Genomic DNA, 23,209 nt, shown 5'->3' with positions numbered 1-23,209 from the left:
ATACGAAAAAATGTTGAAACCCACACGCACGTTGCGACGCGTTAACTCACAAAATTTAGACAGAAACGAAAAACTTGGGAAAGATGAAAAGTATGGTGGACCAAAATTGAAAATAAAAAAGAGTTTGGACTAAATTGCAAAAGATGAAAAACTTGGGTTAAAAATAAAAAACAAAGGGCCTAAATTGCAAAATTGAAGTTGTTTATTAATTTTAGATAAAGATAACGATAAAAATAAATGATATCTATATATTAGTTATTAATTAATATTAATATTAAAATAAATTTATTAAACAAATATAAATAAAATTTATGAGGTTTTTGGAGAGAATGACATGTGTTATTATTTGGAGTCTTTTATTATAAGTTAGATTCATTGTGGCGTATGGCATTATAGTCTAGTGACATTTTAGAGGTGAGATAAAACTTAGGAACCATTAGGTCTTGGGTTCGATTCTCATAAGGGGTTTTTTTTTTTTTTTTTTTCCAGATTTATTGGGTTTTCTCCTAAATTGGTGTATAGGCATTATTGCCTAGTGGAGATGAATATGATCAGGTGGTTCCGCTGATGATACGATGATATTCCAGTTGTACGTCAGTGATCCAAAATTACCGTTAAAAAAGCGATTGGTTGTGAAAGCCTACACACACCATTTAATTGAATGGTAAAGACAAAATTGCTTTTAAGGATTGGAAATACTCGATTTGAAGCAATAAGTAGTAGACTACGATAACTAATTTATTTTACTAAACCCATAATTTATAACCCAAAACCAACACTTCAATTGGTTTTTTTTTTTTTTGTTTAATTTATAATATTGGATTAGTTAAAGAAGAGGAAGCTTGGGAGTTGGATTTTTGAGATTAATGATACTAACATTATAACGTGGGGTGTGGGGCGTGGGTTGGGGCGGCGGTTACCAAGCAATGCTGGCTAGACCACATTAGGCTAGTGTTGGCTATGGCGTTGCCCCGCTGGCGTGGGGATTGAGCCTGGCGTGAGAGGAGGGGGGGGGGGGTGAGGTGACATGGCTCACTTTGGTTGGCTGGTCCAATATAGCCGTTGGGGCTAGCCGTTGCCAAACGGCTACTTTAATTAAAAAAAAAATTTACATATTCCATGGCCACGCTGGCCGAAGCCACGCCACACAACACCCCTTATTTTTGAATATTATCTTGTGGATCTCACACTCACCACGTGTCGAGCAACGCCCCCAACCCAAACCCCTCCACACCCTATATTCTTATAGCGTAGTTTATTTGATTCTGTCTTTGAGTTTATGAGATTAACCACAATAAGCACATTGTGATTAGTCCCCAATATGAAATCTTTTCGAAATATGATTGGGATGCAATATCTTTTAGAGGATCAATGAGTTGGAGAGAGGTGATATCTTTGTTCTTTGGTTTAATCTTCACTAAGTTTGCCACAACATTATTATTAGAGAAAATTACTAAAATGTACATCTTTAACCAATTTTTTTTTTCCAAAATAGACATTTATTTATATACTATTATTTTGCAACAATGTTGTGCAATAGAAGTTGTATTATATGCATTGTGCTTTGTAAGATGACTTTGCAACAATGTTGTGCAATAGGAGTTGTATTGTGTGCATTCTGCTTTTGTAAGATAATTTTCCTCTATGTACCGAACTAGTACCGGTACCGAATTTACCGAACCGGGTACACTTTCGGTACCGATTTGGTACCGACTTTTGAGATTTTCGGTACCGATACGGTACGGTACCGGTTCGGTACCGGTATTTACTGTTTTTTACCCTCAAATACCGGTACCGAATCGTACCGTACCGGGTATATTCGGTACCGGTACCCACTTTGGGGGATTTTCGGTACCGGTGGTATCGAGCTCATCCCCATTTGCAAGAACCCTACAGTTTATAAATTTATGCTTGGTTTTTGTTATGATTTTGTAGTATTAATATTTTTTGATCTAGCCAATTTCATTGACCTGCACTTGATTACAGTTTGCACGAACTGAAATCTATAAATATGTGTTTGCTTTTTGCTATGGTTCTTTAGCATCATATTATGTGTTCAACTCAAAAAGCCCCGCGACGCAACGCGCGCGGGTCTTTATCCTAGTTACTTTTAAACTTTTCAAAACTATTAAAACAATTCAGATTACACCAAGTAAACTCCGCCGGGTAAGGAGCCTAGCATTTAGAGTGCGATTTTCTGATCCTGTTAAACACGCTAGTAGAACCTCGCTTTAAAACCTTTTAGAGAAAAAATGCCAGCTCAGCCACCAAGGGTGGAGATACAATAGGAAGTTTATTTGGCTAGGAAGGCTAGGAAGTTATCTTGACCATTCATTTAGTTAATCAAGGGGTAAGATTAAATCAGAGAAATTGAAGGGAAGAAAAGAGGCGCGTGGGTTTGTTAAGGGTATTTTTGTCAATTCAAGCCAATAGTTTCTCTCTCCTCTAATTCCCCCCATTTTTTAAACGTTAATAACTCTTTCATACGACATTATTTTTTTATAAAAATTGCACAAAAAAACGAGCGTTTTTTTATCTTTAAAACGAGTATACTATTGCTATATTTTCAAAAAAAAATTAAAACCCAGTTGCGTAAAACGCAATAGAAAAGCCCCCAGTTACGTAAAACGCAATGAAAAAAAAAACCTAAAAAATGACATTTTTCTAAGACGCAATGCATCAAAAACACATAGAATTGACTTAATTGTAAAACGCAATGGCCAGAAAACACAAAGAAATGTCTTATTTCTAAAACGCAATAGCCTAAAAACTCAAAAGAAAATGTACTTTCTAAAACACAATGGACTAAAAACACATAAAAATGTGTTTTTACCTAAAACGCAATGTACCAAAAACACAAAGAAATGTCTTATTTGTAAAACGCAATGGTCATAAAACACTTAAAATGTCTGTTTTCTAAAACGCAATGGACTGAAAACACATAAAAAAGTGTTTTACCTAAAACACAATGCACTAAAAACACAAAAAAATGTCTTATTTGTAAAACGCAATGGCCATAAAACACTTAAAATGTCTGTTTTCTAAAACGCAATGGACTGAAAATACATAAAAAAGTGTTTAACCTAAAACGCAATGCACAAAAAACACAAAGAAATGTCTTATTTGTAAAATGCAATGGCTAGAAAACACTTAAAAATGACTCATTCTAAAACGCAATTGCCTAAAAAACAAAAGAAAGTGTTATCTGTAAAACGCAATGGACTGAAAACACCTAAAAAAGTGTTTTACCTAAAACGCAAAGCACCAAAAACACTTCAAGAATGTGGTTTTCTAAAACGCAATTGCCAGAAAACACATAGAAATGTTTTAGTTCTAAAACGCAATTAAACCATGACAATAGTTGTATTTGCTGTGCTGTGAACTGTCTGGACCAATGCAATTTACAGAAAATTAATTTTTCTGATGTATTTTTATTACAGCTCAACCCCAGCCAGGGGCTCTGCCCCTTGGACCCCGCCAGTGGCTGGCGCCCCTGGGACCCCGCTACCAGGGGGCGCCGCCAGTGTTGTAAAAGTCGCTAGGCGGTCCCTAGTCGGCCGACTGGGGAGTTGGGAGTAATCGGCGTACTCGGAGAGTACTCGGGGAGTACGCGGACATGGTAAATATAAAGAAAATTAATTGTTATATATTATTTATGTGTTAAACTAAGCATAATTTATGTCAATTGAGTATAATTTAAAATGAAACATGTTTAAAGTTCAAATATTCTGAATACAAGTTCGACTAGTCTGAGTACAAGGCCGAGTAGTCCGAGTACAAGGTCGAGTATGCCGATTTTGACCGAGTTTGACCGATTGAAAGTCAACAAACCACGTTGACCGCCTAGACCGACAAGGCCGACTACGTCCGACTAGGCGCCGACTAGGCCGACTAGGCACCGAGTACTCCCGAGTAATCCCGAGGCCGACTAATTGAGACCGCCTAGGAGGGGGTCCGAGGACCGAGTACTCGCCGAGTACTCGGCCGAGTAATCCGACTTTTACAACACTGGGCCCTGCCCCCGGACCCCCGCCAAGATCGTAAAACGCAATGACTAAATCAAAAACCCAGATCGTAAAAATGAAATTAAAGAATTTTCTTACATAGATCGAAGTGATTTCTTCAACAATTGACGATTTTTGAATGATTGAAACACTTATCAGCCCTCGAATCGAACGGATCGAGTGATTATCTTCAAAATCACCGGGAAAAACGAGATTTTGTATGAAATTAAACTGGGTTTTCTTCAAAAAAAAAAAGCTGAAGAACACGTTGATCGGATGTTTGAATCATTGATTGGTGATGAAAATCGCACTATAATATAGTGATTATTGAGATAGAAAGTGAAGAAATGGTTGAAGATGGTGGGTTTTGAAAATGTTGGGTTTTAAAGTTACTGGGTTTTGAAAAGGAAGAAGAAAGGGTTGAGTTGACTAAAATACCTTTTTTTTATTTTAAATGTTGCCACATGTCCTAATCCTATTGCTTCCTACACTTCCTAACTAAAATAAACTTTCCATTTGATCTTTTCTCCGACCACTAATTCTAACAAAAACACGTGTTTTTTTATTTGGGAATTTTGAAGTCAACAATGGCCTAATTTTCCCTTATTATTGTCTCCAGTTTTGGATTAGTTATGTGTGGACTTGATGATTTAGCATACACATGCTAAGATTTTACTCAGAATATAATATCACGTGGGCCCTTAATATTAAAAATAAATAATCATAAAGTAGGCCTTTAGAAGTAGGGCAAACGACATAGTCCTTGGAGCTAGGATTAGCAAATCGTTCCTGATACCGGTATAGAATCGGTACCGAACCAATACTGGTATCGAATTTACCAAACCGGTTAGTTTTCCGGTACCGACTATTAGCATTTTCGGTACCAGTTCAGTACTGGTATTTACCTTTAAATACCGGTACCGTACCGGTACCCACTTTTGAAGATTTTCGGTACCAATACCGGTTCAGTCCCAAACGATACCGAGCTCATCCCTAATTGGAGCTGTGATTAAAATGTGCCATGTGGGATGTTCTCCTCCAACAAGGATTCTGTAACCAGACTGGACTGAGTTCTCGGATTCACACTTTTAGTTTCATCTTTTATTTTCATTTATAATTTTTTTTACCTGCAGACACTTTCTATTGTATAATTACTAAACTTTTAAAACACTTTACAGATTTTCTGAAAGTAGCCTCTACCTCCAAGGGATAGAGGTAACGTTTGCCTACATCTCACTCTCCCCTGACCCTATCACTAGCTCTACTCTTAGTGAAATATACTAGATACGGTTTTGAGGACAACTTCATTTTTTGTTTGATACCACATGTTGGATCAGTTCTGTTTAAATGTAATGGAAAACATGAATAACATACCTGTTACAGCAGACAGGCCAGCAGAGAATCCAGTCAGAGATGCAGCCATCGAGTTCGACATGATTGTCAGGATGATCTGGTTCCTCCTTAGGGTGTAAGTTGATGATGGTCATGAAACCGAAAGTAGGGTAGATTTCGGTTATGGGGAGAGAGACGAAAATTGATGTTATGAGGGTTTGTGATTGTGTAATTTGTGTAACCCTTAAACTCTCTAATAATCCCCTTATTTATACACCCAAGAGGAAACCTAATTAGTTAATAAGGGTAATATGGTCCATCAACAATTACCAACTAATTATTAAAAGGTTATTAATATATTTTGATCTAATATAATATAAATGATTAGAAAGGCTACAAAATTAAATATTACATTAATAATATATTTAATCTCACGTCTTGTTCATAAAAGAGCTCCATGGTCTTCACCCGCTAATAAACCTAATTCAAGATAGTCAAGTTTGAGGTTAAGTTTTCATCATCTTTCCCGATACAACAATAGTAGTTTGATTTAGGGATGAGATTGATATAGTATCAGAAATACCAATACCGAAATTGAGAAGTGGGTATCAAATACCATACAAAATGTATCGGTTCAGTAGGGGTACGTACCGGTTTTTTGATACTTTACTGCTTAATTTGGTGTTTTCACTTTTTTTAATCTAATCTCCGTTACCGATTGATACGAACCATTCTACTATGGATTAGTTATACAAAAAGAGACTAAACTAAGGGAATAAGGGATTAAAATACACCACCAGCTGAATTGTACACGACCATGGGTGGACCTGCTTGAAGAGGTGGGGGCGGCCGCCAGCCCCCCTAACAAAAAAAGGGTATATTTTGTAGGTAAAAATCTCAATTGCCCCTTAAAATATTGGTTAAAACCTTTTTTGCTCGATCGGAATATTAATCGTGGGTCCGGCATTGTAATCACGGGTATCATCCCTTCCCTTAGTAATGGGAATAAAGGATTAAAAAAAAGTACAATTTGTATCTTGAAACAACACTATAAATAAAAAATTATAAAAGTGGACAACAAAGATAATTCTTTGTAATTAGGATGGATTAGTCATAGGGAAAGCAGAATTTAATAATTCAAACTTTGATTAATTGGCTGAGATTCATTCTAACTCGGTAAATGTTTATTAGATTTCAAAAGATTTGGATTTATAAAAAAAATATCACATACACTTAAGTTAAATCTTTTCTAGAAACATTGATAGTTTAAAAGAATGTCTTCCATCTATAGAGTATAGCTAAAGCCCAAAGTATTCCAAACTTAAAGAAGTTAGGGGCGAATCGCCTAGTGAAATGCAAGGAAGTCACTGTTAGGGAACGCCTGAATAGAAAGCTAGTTTTGTTACTGGATAGAAAGCTAGTTTTGAAAGAAGTGACCTTTGAACTCTTAAGTTCATTAGATTTGAAAGAAGTGACCTTTGAACTCTTAAGTTCATTAGACCGGAAGGTATGGTGTGGGGAGGATAGGCCGCCACGTCACCAGGTATGAGGATGGGTCTAAAAGGGATGGACCAAGGGGTGGGGGATGGGGCTTACCTTTAGCCTAAGACTATGGGGTATGTGGCGGGGGTTGGTTGAAAACGCCCAAGCCACCTGCCACCACCCCGGGTGGGCTTGGGTTGGGCGTGGCCCAAGGGGCGGGAGTTTAAGGCCGGGCGTGGGGCATGCTAGCGATCCTATGTGGCCGGCACCTATTCGCTTGATGGCTAGGTCACAGCGGGGTACATTTAAAATTCAAATTATAACCGTTTGGCCAAACCAAGCGGTTCACCCACCCAACAGTCAACATCGCTATATATATAACCCCCAACCCCACCGGCTGTCCACCGCTACCCCAACCCAAACACAATTGATCGAACCCACTACCCACATACACTTGATCGATGGCCTCTTGGACACACGAGGAAGAGCTAGCTCTTGTCACGAGCATCGTTGACGCAATGAAGGGCCGCCAACCCGGTGAGACCCGTTACTCGCCGGAAGCTTTTGCTAGGTACAGGCATAACGTGGGAAACGACCGAAGCGTGCCAACACAAATGGCACGAGCTACGACCGAAGCTCGATCATTTCAAAGCCTACTACGACAGCGTCCCGTGTGGTGAGATAAGCCACGAAGACTGGGTGGCGGTGACGAACATGGAGTTCTGGGGCAAGGAGCGGAAGCCGTTCGACAAGCTTGCCCTTTTCGAAATCTACCTAATGCTCTAGTTTTTTTTATTTTGTAATCTTTTTTAGGCTTTTTTGTAATTTTTATGAATTTTGTAATTTTTAGGAATTTAATAAAACTTTAGGCTTTTTTTCATGTTGTGTGTTTTTTTAATTTTTGTTTTTTTTTTTAATTTTTATTTTAATAAACCTGCCAAGCCACGCGGGCTAGCCACGCCCCGCCAATCCGCCATACCCCACGGACACGTCACTCACCGACGGGAGGCTCGAACTCCACGTGTCAACCCATGCCCCCAACCCCCGCCCCACCATACCCCACGGTCTAACTTACTAGTTTATGGCGGGAAACACTAGTTCTTTCAACGACTACTTTTGATATTAACTTTTGAATTTTGTGATTACCTTTAAAAAAATTAATAAAAATAAGCTGATGCATCTCAGGCCACCATTGGAAAATCGATTTTTTAAAGAATCAAACAACAATGTTGTGAATTTATAGACTCAACAAAATAATAAGCACTACTACAAAAAGGAAGCATTAGACGGTGTTCAATATTTGTTTTAGACAGGGTTTATGTAATAACCCCGTCTTAAATCAATAACTATATAAAATATTAAAAAAAAATTCAAAATAACCCCGTCTTATATTCAAACCGCTGTCTTATACAAATTTAAGAACCTTTAGACGGGGTTATAAGCAAACTGCGTCTTATATGTCAATAAAAAACCCTTGGGCGGGCTTTGTTCCCCCCCCCCCCACCTTACCTCTCTTTTCCCAATCAAAATTTTAACATTCTTCCTAAACCTAATTTATCTCTCATTCTCTTCACACACACAGATTCTAGATGTGACACCCCAGGAAAACCAGTAAATGATACAACTTACCTAGCTTCCTCAGTAACCGCATGCTAAATTTCGGGACAAAATTTCTTTCAAGTTGGGGATAATGTGACAACTCGAGTTTCCGAGATTCCACTTTCGCATTTATTGCACGTTAACTGTTTAGTTGTCTGATTTGTTTGACCTGTAACTGTACGTTGGATTATAAGATGAGATATTTGTTTGATGTGTTATGTGCTTAACATGAGTAAAGTGCTTGATTTGTTTTCATGAACATGAACTTGTAAACTTGCAAAACTGTTGATTAGACCCGACGAAATAGGATTGTTTCGCCATGAACACTCTCGACGAAACACGAGTTGTTTCGCCATAAACCATAACGACGAAACAGAGTTTGTTTCGTCACAAGCGTGTCCGACGAAACAGGTGTTTCGCAGAGCCCAGTTTCGCCAAAGCCCAGTTCGGGCCCAGGACGGTAGGTTGAGTATAATAGCGTGAACCGACTCCTGTTCCATACGTTTTTACAATCAGAAACCCTAAGAACTCTCTGTGCGACGGCAACCTTGAATCCTTGAAGCCCTCTAGATCAATCGAGTTATTCCCCCATCTATTACGGTTAGAGTTTAACCCTTTGCATGATTTAAACTGATTGTTATCTCTGCATGATTCATCGATAATATGATGCTTGGTCTTATGTTTGGAATCCCTTTTGATCGGTTATTGTAATATGTATGAATAATAATGAAAAAAAAACCGTAAACGTTATTCGGATTGTGTGATGACAAAGTGCTGAATCTGTAAGTGTTTAGGGTTCTTGATGTTGTAGCTTTGATTGTGATATTGTTTTATGGGATAGATTGGTTGATGTTGTGAAACCGTAAATTGTGTTCATGTAATAGTCGTTGTATGGTAAGAATCGATTGAGATTAACGAATGATTCTGCCTGATTGATTGAACATCGAATGATTTCTGATGATGATGATTGATAATAGAGTGTAACGGCTGAACGATGATTAGGGTTTATGTGTTATGTGTAACTGATTGATGATGATAACTGATATGCGACGTAACTGCTATATGACGAAACTGATACCTAATGACGAAACACGGGTAGCGGCGAAACAGATGAGTTTCGCCGAAACCAATCTTGACGAAACCGACATGGCGAAACAAATGTGTTTCGCCGAGACAATTTACGACGAAACAACCATGACGAAACAGAGGTGTTTCGTCGAAGAGGGTTCACGGCGAAACAGGGGGTGTTTCGCCGAATGGGTAATTTACATAGTAACTTGATTTCTTTCTGTTAAAGGATAACTGAGTTAGCTAACTGTTGTTAAATGTTAAGCATAACTTGTACGAGCTTGGATACGTGCTTTGTGCCACTTGATGATCATTGATTTAATAACCACTAGGATTGTACTTATACGTGGACTTGTGAATATAAACTGATTATGTATACGTGCGTACTTTAGGACTTGATTTATTAACTGTGAGCACATACTTTAGCATACCGAGCAAACTAAGGTGAGTTCACACTCTTACCAAGGCATGGGATTCCCAGGGTTGGGAATGGGTTTGGATGATTTCTTGTACTTACATTGTTACTGGAATTACGTACCACTGACCTCGTGAGGGGAAGGTCACTTGTAGATACTGCTAGACTAGTGATACTAATACTACTCTTCGCACACACGCCTGGAATGGCCGCGATACTAACACTAATACTAATCTTCGCACACATGCCTGGAATGGCCGCGATACAAACACTAAATTTCGCACACATGCCTAGAGGGCCGCGATGCAACTATACCTAGTCTAGAATACATGGGAAACCCCCACTAATCTTCGCAAACATGCCTAGAGGGCCGCTGTCACACCCCCAAAATCCACATGCGGAGTGCCACCGCCTGGGGGGCGTGACTGACCAGGATTCAGCCACCAATTATACTAAGCAATTTAATTTATAAAATATGTAATATTCACCGACCACAGGGTTAGTAAATATTATAATCAAAGTTCAAAAGTTTTAAGTTCAAATAGTAGTTTAGGTAAGTAGCGGAAGCATAGACAAAATGGTTTAAAACAAAGTTCATAGTTCAAGTTTATTTAGAACCCAACACATGGGTTAGACGACCACTACACATCCACCAGCTGCAAGCTCCTGAGTCACTGGGTATCTGCAAAGCATGCAGTAGGGTATCAACATAATGTTGGCGAGTTCACGAGGTGTCAAGTTTTAGTTTTCAAAATGCGACTTCTGGCTTCGTGAAGTCCACTTTCTAGGCCATGTGGTAAACAAGGATGAGATTCATGTTGATCCATCCAAGGTAGATTCAATCAGAAACTGGCCTGCACCACGTACACCAACGGAAATACGTCAATTCTTGGGTTTGGCAGGTTATTACATACGGTTCATCAAAGACTTCTCAAAGATTGCGCAGCCGCTTACACTACTGACACAGAAAGGTGTTTCTTATCGTTGGGGTAATACCCAGGAAACCGCTTTTCAACACCTAAAGGATAGGCTCTGCAGCTGACGGGTGGTCCATTGGACAACCCTTTATGATGTTAAAAGACAAGTTTATCCCTCATTTAAGTGTGTAATTATCTCGAATTAGATAACTACTGTTGCTCATGTTTCAGGTGCGGTTTAGCGGCTTAAAGTGAAGAAAAAGGCAGCTTTGGAAGGTTCGGAGTTGAACGGGTTGAGGTTGAAGCAAAAGATGAAACAAAGAACATCATTCAGCTTTCCACCGTAAGTTACGGCTCCACCGTAATTTACGGTGGACCTGAAACTCATCTGGAGGCCGCCGTAAACCAGTAGCACTCTGCCGTAACATGTTTGTGTCCACCGTAATTTACGGTGGAGCCATAAATTACGGTGGAGTCTGCGATCATTTTTGTAACTGCCATCATTAAGTCGGTTTATGGGTGCCTTTTCACCTATTCTCATCATTGGACGTTGTTGGGAGACATTGGGGGCGATTTTGGCTATCTTGGTTTGGTTCTAGACAATTTCTAACATTCAGTTTGTGTTTTCGATTTGTATGAACATTGAATTGCTTGTTATGATGATTCACCAAGCTATGTGTGGCTAAAACTTTCGGTGATCATCTTAGGTGCAGGTTTCTCTTGAACTTTTGTGTGTCTATTTCTGAATTTCTAGAATGATAACTTGTGTTTGCTTGTTTATCATGGTGTATGCATAATTGTTTGTAGCGTGTTAATTGATAGTGCAATTTCTAGTCTCAATCGTACATTCTTGGTGCCGTTGGCAATCGAGATATCACGGGAAGGGTTAGGGTTGGTTATTGATTAATTGGTCATCGGGAAACAACCTCGCGTTTATACAATCCGAGTACTTTGTTACCTTTTATCACTTCAATTATCTATACACGAGTTATGTCTATGTAACTCTTTCTAGTTGGAATTACACACAATTGTTTAAAGAAACTGAATCCTAAGATGGTCATTGTTTTCCTAATCTGTTAAACAACCAATTTCGATTTGCATTTAGTTATTAATTTAGTTTTCTAAAACAACAATCTAAATCATTGATCTTTATTTTCTGCAAATTAGGTTAATTGTAGTTTAATTGCAAAGCTATATAATCGACATATTTTCCACATACCCCCTGAGTTCGATACCCTCTTACCACTATCTATAGTTGTTTTTGGGATTAAATTTGCGTGTACCTACGACAGCACGTCAAATTTTGGCGCCGTTGCTGGGGAGTAGTGCGCAACGTGTGTTAGTTTAATAGTTTTGCTTTGTTATTTTCGGGTTTACGCTGGTTGTGTTTAGTGTGCAGGTACTTCGGGTGTATGCATACTAGGGGCTCTCACAGGTCATCACCGCTATCGTTTGATCCGGAAATTGAAAGAACGCTAAGGCAAAACAGAGTTTTAGTAAGAGAAAACAAAATCATTGGTTCACCCACTTCACCCATTACACCAAGAAACATCATGGCTGATTCACAACTTCCACCTACAACGGGTGAAATGACCTCATCCTTTATACCCACTTCCACTCAACCATCACCAAACACCACTTTACCGAACACCACGGTCGAATTTACACCAACCAATGTCACTCAACCGATCACAACCCAAGTCGAACCCACCATTACCTATAACCCTTCTACCACAATCCCACCATTATCTTACTTCTTTCCCCCAACTACGGGTCAATCATCATCTAACTTCACAATATCACCAAATTCAACCATTGTGCATACTACTTCATCCGTTAGACCAAAATACCAATCGGGTTTTCAGTATTTGACCCTCCCATTTGGGCAAACTTCGGGAATTCAAGGAGATGGGTATGATGAAGGATTTGAAGAGTTTGAGGGTTATGATGAGGATGGGTATGCTTACGGGGGTTATGGTGATCAAGGAGAATTCGGATATGTGCAAAGTCAATCTCAAGGGATGGCAAGTGTCGGTGGAATGCCACAACAACAACAACTCATACCACAACACATTCGGCCAAGACCACAAGGGCCACCAATACAACATCCTATCCCATTGCAACAAGTCCGGCCACAAAATGTACAACCACAATTTCAAAGACCACCTCAACGCCCACCGATGCGACAACAACAGTTTCAACAACCAATCGCACCACAAGGGCAAGTACCAAGGCCAATGGGTCCTATTCCTCCAAGAGGTAGGTTTGGCGTACCAAGGAGACACCTTAGAGAAAATGTGAGGGGCATCGAAGCACATTTTAGGCCGGTAATCACTCAAAACCCTTCACCGGTAGTTATTCCTCACAATGATCAAGGGAGGACATTTGAAGTGAGGACCAACTCTTTGCAAAGTTTACCAAAGTATAAGGGGTTAGCAACGGAGGAGCCTTACTTTCATTTAGAGGCTTATGACTCGATTTGTAACACTCTTGGGAGTCAAGGGTTCTCGGCCGATGATATTAAATTGGTATTATTCCAATTTTCTTTGGAAGATAAGGCGAAAAAATGGTTCTACACTTTGCCTTCGGCATCCATATATACATGGGGGGAGATGCAACAAACTTTCTTAGATGAGTTTTACACCGCCCAAAAGACTGACGATGTACGAAAGGGGTTGAGAAGTTTCCAACAACAACATGGTGAAATGTTCCATGAGGCATTTGAATGATTCAATATGATGATAAAGAATTGCCCTCACCATGGAATTGAATTGTGGGAGTTGATGAATGCCTTTCACGAAGGGTTGAGTGCCGAAGATGCGCGTGATCTAATGTCCATTACCGTGGGACTTTTGGTACAAATTATGAGAACGATGATTGGGAGTTCTTGGAGAGCATGGCAACTACATCAAAGAGGAAAGCTCAAGCATCAAGAAGAGCCCGACCGGCCATTGCCCGACCTCAAGTGCACGCCATAGATGATGGTAATGTTCAAACTACTAACCAAATTTATGATGTTTGTGCTTTGTGTAATGAAATAGGTCATGCGGCTGAAAATTGCCAAGGGATGTTGGAAGGGCAATATGAAGAAGTCAATGCGGTTCAAGGTCAAGGTCAAGGAGGAGGTGGTAGAAATTACAACAACATGAACTCTAATACCTACCACCCCGGGTTGAGGAACCACTCAAATTTTCGGTATGGGAACCCTTCAAATCAAGCTAACCCGAACTTCCAAGGTAGCCAAGGTAACTTTGGTTCATGCCAACCTTACAATAACCAAGGTGGATACTGACGCGGGAACAACCAAGGCTATCAAAAGCAATATCAAACGGGTCAAGAACAAGGGGGGTCTTCGGGTGGAAACGAGATGATGGAGAATCTAAAGAGCATGCAAATGGAGATGCAAAAACGGAACCAACTCGATGAAGTTCGAATGCAAAAGGATGAGGTTCGTGACAAAAGCATCCAATCACTAACAACCCAAATGGGTCAATTAGCAACCGACGTGGCGGAATTGAAGAAAAGCAAGGGTCAACTTCCTAGCGATACTAAGGTAAACCCTTCGCATGGTACGTCACGAGGTAATGTTAATGTTCATCATGTTTGTGTTTTAAGAAGTGGAAAAGAGTTTAAAGCCAATTTGTCACCCGAATTGGTTGAGGGGGTAGTTGAGGATATTACGGGTATGGAAAGTGATGATGATGTTTCACCGGTAAAACCAAAAGAATTAAATGTTAATAAACCGGGTTTGGGTGAAAATGAAAAGAGTGAAAAAGTTGAGGGTGAACCGAGTCAAGTCCCTTTTCCATCGGCTTTACTTGACCCGGGAAAGAAAAACTTTATTGTATCGAGAGGTCCCCAAAAAGAAGAAATGTGGGACATGTTTAAACAAGTTAAAATTAACTTACCACTTCTCGATGCAATAAAACAAGTACCTGCCTATGCAAAATTTTTAAAAGAGTTATGTACACAAAAAAGGCAAAACAAAAAGAAAATGCCTAAGCGGGTCGATTTAACCGGGCAAGTAAGTGCAGTTTTAGATGGGGAGCTTCCTCCTAAGCTCCAAGATCCGAGCACGCCATTGATTAACATACAAGTGGGTAATTTTCAAATGGCTAAGGCGTTACTAGATCTTGGAGCTGGGGTGAGTATTTTACCGGGGGGCTTATATGACCAATATGATTTTGGTCCGTTAGCAAGGGTGGAGACAACGGTTGTTTTGGCCGATTTGTCTCATAAGCTACCTCGGGGTATGGTCCAAAATGTAATTGTAAAAATTGATGAGTTCTATTACCCGGTCGACTGTCTAATCTTGGATTACTCGTCCGCGGACCCAAAACAACAACAAAACGTAATTTTGGGTCGGCCATTTTTTAGCACCGCTCATGGCGTGATCGATTGTAGATTTGGTACGGTCGACATGACTTTTGGAAATAGAAAAATGCGTTTGAATGTTTTTACTAAGAATTCTAATGCTAATGGTGTTGATGAGTGTTTCATGGCAGATATAGTTGACGGATGCAACCCGCATGAGTATGAGGAGGATGGTTTGGATGTTTGCCTGTGTGATTTTTCTGAACAGGTACATGCTTATGCACTCCGGGTTGAAGAGGAAAAGCAAGATGCAATGGCTTTGAAAGAAGGTAGACCACCATGGACTCATCAATTTCAAGGTCTACCGGCGGAGATCAATTCGGGTACGAAACCATCATTAGAGGAACCGCCAAAGTTGGAGCATAAAGACTTGCCGAACCACTTGAAGTATGTATTTTTAGGGGATAATGACACTTTACGGGTCATTATTGCCTCTAATTTGGAGTTGGCACAAGAGTAAGCATTGTTGGAGGTTTTGAAAGAGAACAAGGGAGCTATCGGATGGACGATTGCCGATCTCAAAGGAATTAGTCCATCCATTGTCATGCATAAGATCATTACCACTGAAGATGCAAAGCAGACACGAGAGGCTCAAAGGCGATTGAATCTGAACCTACGGGAGGTAGTTAAAAAAGAGGTAATTAAATGGTTGGATGCGGGAATTATTTATCCGATTTCGGATAGTGCTTGGGTGAGTCCCACCCAAGTTGTGCCTAAGAAGGCCGGCATTCAAGTATTCAAAGATGAAAGTGGTGAACAAATTGCCACCCGACCGGTTACCGGGTGGCGTGTATGTATTGACTACCGGAAATTGAATGCCGCCACTTCTAAGGATCATTCCCGCTACCATTCATTGATCAAATTATTGAAAAACTATCGGGTCAAAAATACTATTGTTTTTTGGATGGGTATTCGGGTTACAATCAAATTATAATACACCCGGATGACCAACACAAGACCACCTTCACCTGTCCATATGGCACCTTTGCCTTTAGGCTAATGCCATTTGGCTTGTGTAATGTTCCGGCAACTTTTCAACGATGTATGATGAGTATTTTCTCGGACATGGTTGGAGAGTCGCTCGAAGTATTCATGGATGATTTCTCCATTTTTGGCACTAGTTTTGATGCTTGTCTCAATGAATTACAAAAAGTGTTGAAAAGATGCGTTGAGAAAAACTTAGTGCTAAGTTGGGAGAAAAGTCATTTCATGGTGCAAGAGGGCATTGTGTTGGGTCATGTAATTTCTGAAAGGGGGATGGAGGTGGATAAGGCAAAAATACGGGTAATATCATCTTTGCCACCTCCGAAAAATGTTAAGGGTGTAAGGTCATTCTTGGGACACGCGGGATTTTATAGACGTTTCATAAAGGGTTTTAGTGTTATCACCAAACCTTTATGTAACTTGTTATTAAAAGATGTCCCATTTGATTTTACTAACGAGTGTATGCAAGCGTTCACTGTTTTGAAGGAACATTTAGTCAAGGCTCCTATTTTGCAACCACCGGATTGGTCAAAGCCGTTCGAGATAATGTGTGATGCAAGCGACACCACTATTGGCGCAGTTTTGGGTCAACGGGTTTATCCGAAGCACAACTTAATTACACCACAACCGAGAAATAATTACTAGCGGTGGTGTATGCTTTGGATAAGTTTCGCTCGTATATTTGGGGGAGCAAGGTGGTGGTTTATTCGGATCATAGTGCGGTCCGATACTTGATGGAGAAAAAAGATGCGAAGCCTCGTTTGATTCGGTGGGTCTTATTGCTACAAGAGTTCGATCTAGAAATCCGAGACAAAAAGGGAAGTGAGAATGTAGTAGCGGATCATTTGTCTCGGATTCCGGTGGAAGGGATTGATGATGTTAGTGAAATCAATGAAAGTTTTCCCGATGAGCAACTTTTAGCCGTTTCCACCTTCGTTTCACCGTGGTATGCTCATTATGTTAACTACTTAGCCACGGGTGCCATCCCAAGTCATTGGACCAAGAAGCGCTGACAACAATTTATGGTTTAAGTGAAGCAATATATTTGGGATGAACCGAATCTCTTCAAGATTGGACCGGATCAAGTTATACGAAGGTGTGTGCCCGAGACAGAAGTGTTTGAAATTTTGACCCATGCCCATTCGTCCGCATGTGGGGGTCATTTTAGTGGGCACAAAATAGGTTACCGGGTTCTTTCATGTGGGTTTTATTGGCCCACCATTTTCAAGGATGCATGTGAATTCGCTAGAAGTTGCATAAATTGTCAAAAAATGGGTAGTATATCGAAGAGGGATGAGATGCCATTACAACCAATCTTGGTTGTTGAGATATTTGATGTATGGGGTATAGATTTTATGGGTCCCTTCCCGAACTCGAATGGCTTCCTATACATTTTGGTAGTGGTGGATTATGTCTCGAAGTGGATTGAAGCTATTGCAACACGAACGAACGACCATTCGGTTGTTTGTAAATTTGTTCAATCCAACATTTTCTCTCGTTTTGGAATCCCGCGGGTCATTATAAGTGATGGTGGTTCGCATTTCAAGAACTTCAACTTTGGGAAACTATTGAAGAGGTATAGCGTGAATCACCGAATTGCCACACCTTACCATCCGCAAACAAGTGGACAAGTCGAAGTGTCCACCGTCACATCAAAGAGATTCTCATGAAGACGGTAAGAACGGATAGAAAGGATTGGTCAAGTAAGTTAGACGATGCATTGTGGGCATACCGAACGGCCTACAAGACTCCTATTGGCACAATGCCTTACCAGATGGTGTATGGTAAGGGTTGTCACTTGCCAATGGAGTTAGCGCATCGAGCACATTGGGCAATTAAGACGGTTAACGCGGATTATGACGTGGCGGGGAAGTTGAGAAAGTTGCAATTGAGCGAGATAGAAGAGATTCGGGATGAGGCGTATGAATGTGCATCGGTTTATAAAGATAAACTCAAGAAGGTGCATGATGCAAAACTGCGGAAGAAAACGTTTGAAGTGGGTCAAAAAGTTTGGTTGTATAACTCAAGACTCAAGTTGTTCGCGGGTAAGCTTAAAAGCAAATGGATGGGTCCGTACGTCATTCGGAGAGTTGGAAGGTTTGGTGATGTAGACATCCAAGATGAGCAAACACTTAAACAACAAACGGTGAACGGTCACCGGTTGAAGCCATACTTGGAGGGGAACGACATCAATAACTTGGAGCTTGACAAAGCGGGCTACATCTTGCGCCCGGTCGATGAGGAACAACCATGAGAGGCCCAGGTTTGGTAGTGTAAATAATAGTGTTTTGTTTTGTTTGTTTTGTATAGTTTGTTCAATTACCGTATTTCCTTGAAATCCGTGTTTGAAACAAGTGTGGGGACGTTCGGGTCACGAATTTCTCTGACATTGTGTTGAGGACAACACGGGACTTTTGAGGGGGTAGGGTGATTTTTACACGTTTTTGAAAAAATTTAAAAACATAAAAAAAGCGAAAAAACTGAAAATATATAAAAAAAGTCACTTCAAAATTCAATTTTTGTGAACCCTTAATCGCCCAGAAGCCACCGTAATTTACGGTCTTACCGTAATTTACGGTGGAAATGGAAAAATTGGGAGGCTTTACGGTAATTCTCTACTGGTTTACGGTAGGAATTTTTGTTCAGGTCCCACCGTAACTTACGGTCTGACCGTAAGTTACGGTACGCAGAAAAAACTGGTGGGTCGTTTGGGGTTCCGCATTTATCTTAAAAAAAAATAGTAAAAATCATAAAAGCTGGTCACGTGAGTTATCCCCAATCACACAATTCTTCTCTTTTCTATCACTATCATCCATCTCTATCACAAAATCCACAAAGCCATCTTCTTCCCCAACCTTCAACTCTCCATAGCTTTCTCAATTCTTGTCCAAACTAAGTGAAATCGGAGTCTATCTTGACTAATTTTTCACGTAGTTTCTGATTTTGCCAAGAGATTTACAAGAAAACGCAGTTTTTGGGTCCGAATTTCAAACCCTAGCTTCGAAAATTTTGGTGCTTTTTAAAGTTTTTGTCTCATTTGTGTTTCTTGCATCTTTAAACAAGGTGTGGAAGTTCAATTGTTGTATTTTGATGATGCATTGTGAAGATTGAGGTTATTGTTGATGTTTGTTCATACCCACTTGCTTGTTCATAGTGTTACTTGTTACTTGTTCTTGAACATGAGTATGGTTGTAGATGTAGGATGGTTAGTAAAGTAGTGAACTTTTGGGGATTTCTACATTGTAGAGATACCATGCCCAAATTTTTGACAAAATTTATACACTTATAGTTCACTAACATCTACAACCATAGTAACAAGCAAGTGTGGGGATGTTTTGGAGAAAGGAGCCTAATTTTGTTTCGTTTGTTTGTGTTGTTTGTTCTAATGTGTGTAGGAAAATGGTTAAGGCGAAAGAACAAGCGGGATCTAGTTCGTCATCATCGAAAGGGAAAGGCAAACAAGTGGAACAACAACCGCGAAAAAGACAGTATATGGGCCGGATAAGTGAAACTGAGAGTGGGAGTGAAGAAGAAATGGAGTTGGATCCACATGATAAGCCGATATGGGATTCGGGTCCTCTGGATGATCAGCCAGAGGAATGGCAGCCAACGTTATATCATGATAGAATGAATCGGCTCAAGAACAAGGCAGCGGCCTTTATTTGTGAACGAGAGGTTCGGGAAGTGGAGTTTCAACAGTTTGGCGTGTTTGATAAGTTTCGAGCGTTAGGATGGGAATCGGAGCTTAAATGTTTTGATAAGACAAAAGCAACTTGTTTATGACCGAGATACAAGAATGGATGGCGACTTTGAAATGTAACAATTACGACAAGCCATCACAGATGAAGTTAATTGGTGAGGAACACGGGGTACCGATGGAGATGTCCTTTGACACATTGAAGAAGCTCGGGAAGTATGACAGTCTCCCGGCTCGTGATTACGTGATTCCCACTCTCGATGATCTTTTAGTGAAACCGAAGAAGCACCCGCGGTGGAACGATATGTTAGCAACACTATTTTTGCCGGGTACGTATCATGGAGTCTTGTACCGGAAAAATTTGAGAATCGAAGCAAAGCTGTTGCTAGCAATTTGTTGGATCGTCGTTGACCCTGAATGAGTCGATCAGAAGAGTCGTTTTCCAATTCAAAGGCGGAATCAGTGAATTAGACGCTCAAACTAAATATAATGCTTCACTTTATTGATTCTGATAATGTTTACAACCTGGAAGCAATTCGGCAGCACTTCGTTACAAGTTCCGAGTCGTTACAAATGAATCAACCAGTCACCTATTTATAGAAATCTGGAACCCCTTATACGTACATGTCACAAAAGCGGTCCAGGATGTTGTGTGGAGCGCTTTTATGGACAATGTCCATATAAGCGGTCCAACATGCTATTCAACCACTTCTCGTTTCTCGAACCTCGTGCACTGGTTATTCTAATCTATCCTATCCTATAACATGATACAAGACGAAGTCAATAGACGTAATGCACCAACAGACTCCCCCTCGGATATTGACGAAGTCTTCAGTGAACATTCTCTGTTTTGCCACCTCTTCAGTCTTTATCATCTTTGCCAACTTGTTCAGATTGCAACCATATAAGAATCCTTTAATCTTTCACTTTGATCATCTTTACACCTTTATCATCAGTAAGCTCCCCCTCTCGTCAAGCTTCCGTGCTTTTAGAGATTATCACCTTGCTTTTCCAGCTACAAGCTCTTCCTCACTTGCAACTAATCTCCAGACTCCCCCTTAAACTCAGCTTTTGGGATCGTAATCTGAATCTTTCCTGTAATTCTCAAACATTCATAAGTAACAATATTTTCAAATTCATTAAACATGTTCTCTAATACACTCCCCCTGTCAACAAACTTAACAGATATGGCAATATAAAGAATCCAATTTCCTCACCAAATATCATTCAAGTTCAAGTTAATGACCTTGAAGATATCACAAATGTTTTTGAAGATTTTCCAAGAAATTTCAAGTTTCAAATTAATGAACTCGTTTTGTTTTCAGAAACACAATCAGCATACTAAGATTTTGAAACTCAGCAATTCAGACATCGGTTTATCGAAAATAACGCAGAAATCAAAATCTTTTTGTGTTTTCTGAAAATATAAAGTTGTAGAGAAATATATACAAACATATTTACAAACAATATTTTTGTTTGAGTATGCATCAGAGGATCATATCAGTTTATGACAAGTCACAAGTACCGTTAAGCTTTAAATCATACTCAGAATTAAACAATTCACTTAGATTGTCGATATACTGGTCCATTTAAATTTTCATACAAATTTCAACTGATTCAGGATACTATTTAGATGTTTTAAGACTTAAACTCATTCATGTGTCCCACCTCTTGAATATACTCCCGTATCCAGAATCCCAATATTCAGTCTTACAGGTAAGAGTACTACAATGATGTCTGTACATAAATTAGGGTATGCGAGAACTGAGGGATCTCAGGTCAGAACTTCCATTCAGCAGAGAGATATCAGCTTCGACTTTGCAGTGTGTTCCCTTTAGAGAATCTTTTCAGCTACAACAACTGATTATCAATTTTATTGTCTAATCAGCTGAGGGCTTTATGCTATATTTCAAGCATTTTGGTGAAAGTATTAGCCAGGGACTAGGTCAGAACTACCGTTCAGCAGAAGTCCCGGAATAATACCCCAGACATCATAGAGTATAACCACCTAGTATATCAGAATACGAGACCTTTCAAACGAGATTTCAGGGGTTACCTATATATCCAAGTAGTGTTCCCCATAAAATAAGTAAGTTTGAATTTAGGTTTATATCCCGAAAAAGCTTACTAAATGTATAAAAACCTATCGACATATCATCAGTGAGACTGCTTAATGCTGTTTAATCATTACATATCTTTAGCATACTGTAACTGTCTACTGATGTACTATCATTTCCTCTTTTTACGCAAAACTCAAATTTTTGATTTTATCATGTTTTTGTATTTTTCAAATTTTCTAATGTTTTTGTATTTTCTGACAATATTTCTCCCCCTAAAATGCAAAACCATGAAAGAAATTTGACAAACCGATACTGATAGCTTTGTCTCGCCATCCATTTTCTGCATCTCATGCTCTGTTTTGCAGAAAATATAACGTACCCCCATGATTTACAACCCATTGATTTTGACCATTAGAAAAGCATTCTTCAACCTGTGAGTAATCATGTTTGTTCCGCCGTGAGGGTTTCGGCATAGTCCATCACCACTTATTCTAAGTAAACTAACATCAAACATCTCAAACATCAAACCAAACAAACAAACAACCACAAACAAACAGCAATCATCAACCACAACACAAACTTATACAAAACAACAAACAAACTCCCTGTCTGACCAAAACCAGGGATCTTCAACCTCTTCCTGTGCAACACTCTCACAATCTTCATCAGCATTTAGCACCTGCACAATCAAACTTCATCAAATACACAAACAATTTGTCATAAAAATTTCAAACAATAAAGATAGATGCCGATTCATGCTTCGCGATTCAGGAAGCTCCGGCAATTCCAATCACTTAATCAAACATGGTGTCCACCCAGGCCTCAGGAGCCTTAGGTGTAACCTTGATTCTAGCAACCTGAATTTTAAAATTTTCAGCCTTGAGCGGAGGAAAATTTGCATCATAGACAACCACAACTGAATCCTCAGACGTTTTTACCTCAGAAGTTGAACCTTTCGTTTCAGCTTTTGGTTTCCAAATTTGTGTTTGTTTTTCAGATTTCTTTTCAGCATTCTCAGTTTTTATCTCATCGACACGTTTCTTAACCGACCATTTTTGACCTTCTGGAGCACCTCTTTTATAAAAATTTGTTTCTTTCTGAACCTGTTGCTTTTGAACAACATTTTTAGGTTTCCAGATTTTTCGAGGTTCTGTCACAACAACTATCGGTCTCCAAATCTGTGTTGTAGTCGATCTGGATGTATGAGAATTCCAGGTCTGTCTTGAATCGAACCTGTCCGATTTTGGTTTCCAAATTTGATTTGATGCAAACTTGTT

The 23,209-nt window shown here is 39.6% G+C and overlaps 1 non-coding gene across 1 annotated transcript; it reads right to left on the bottom strand.

Moving 5' to 3' along the window:
* Window positions 1-13,477: 13,477 nt before the first annotated feature.
* LOC118489997 lies at window positions 13,478-13,584 on the bottom strand. The gene has a single exon (XR_004888008.1). It is a non-coding gene; the product is annotated as a small nucleolar RNA R71 (small nucleolar RNA).
* Between the last annotated feature and the right edge of the window lie 9,625 nt (window positions 13,585-23,209).

Source organism: Helianthus annuus, chromosome 2 (assembly GCF_002127325.2).
Source record: "Helianthus annuus cultivar XRQ/B chromosome 2, HanXRQr2.0-SUNRISE, whole genome shotgun sequence".
Lineage (NCBI taxonomy): Eukaryota > Viridiplantae > Streptophyta > Magnoliopsida > Asterales > Asteraceae > Helianthus > Helianthus annuus.
The sequence above is the reverse complement of the archived record's forward strand: the minus strand, read 5'-3'. Positions and strand labels throughout refer to the sequence as shown.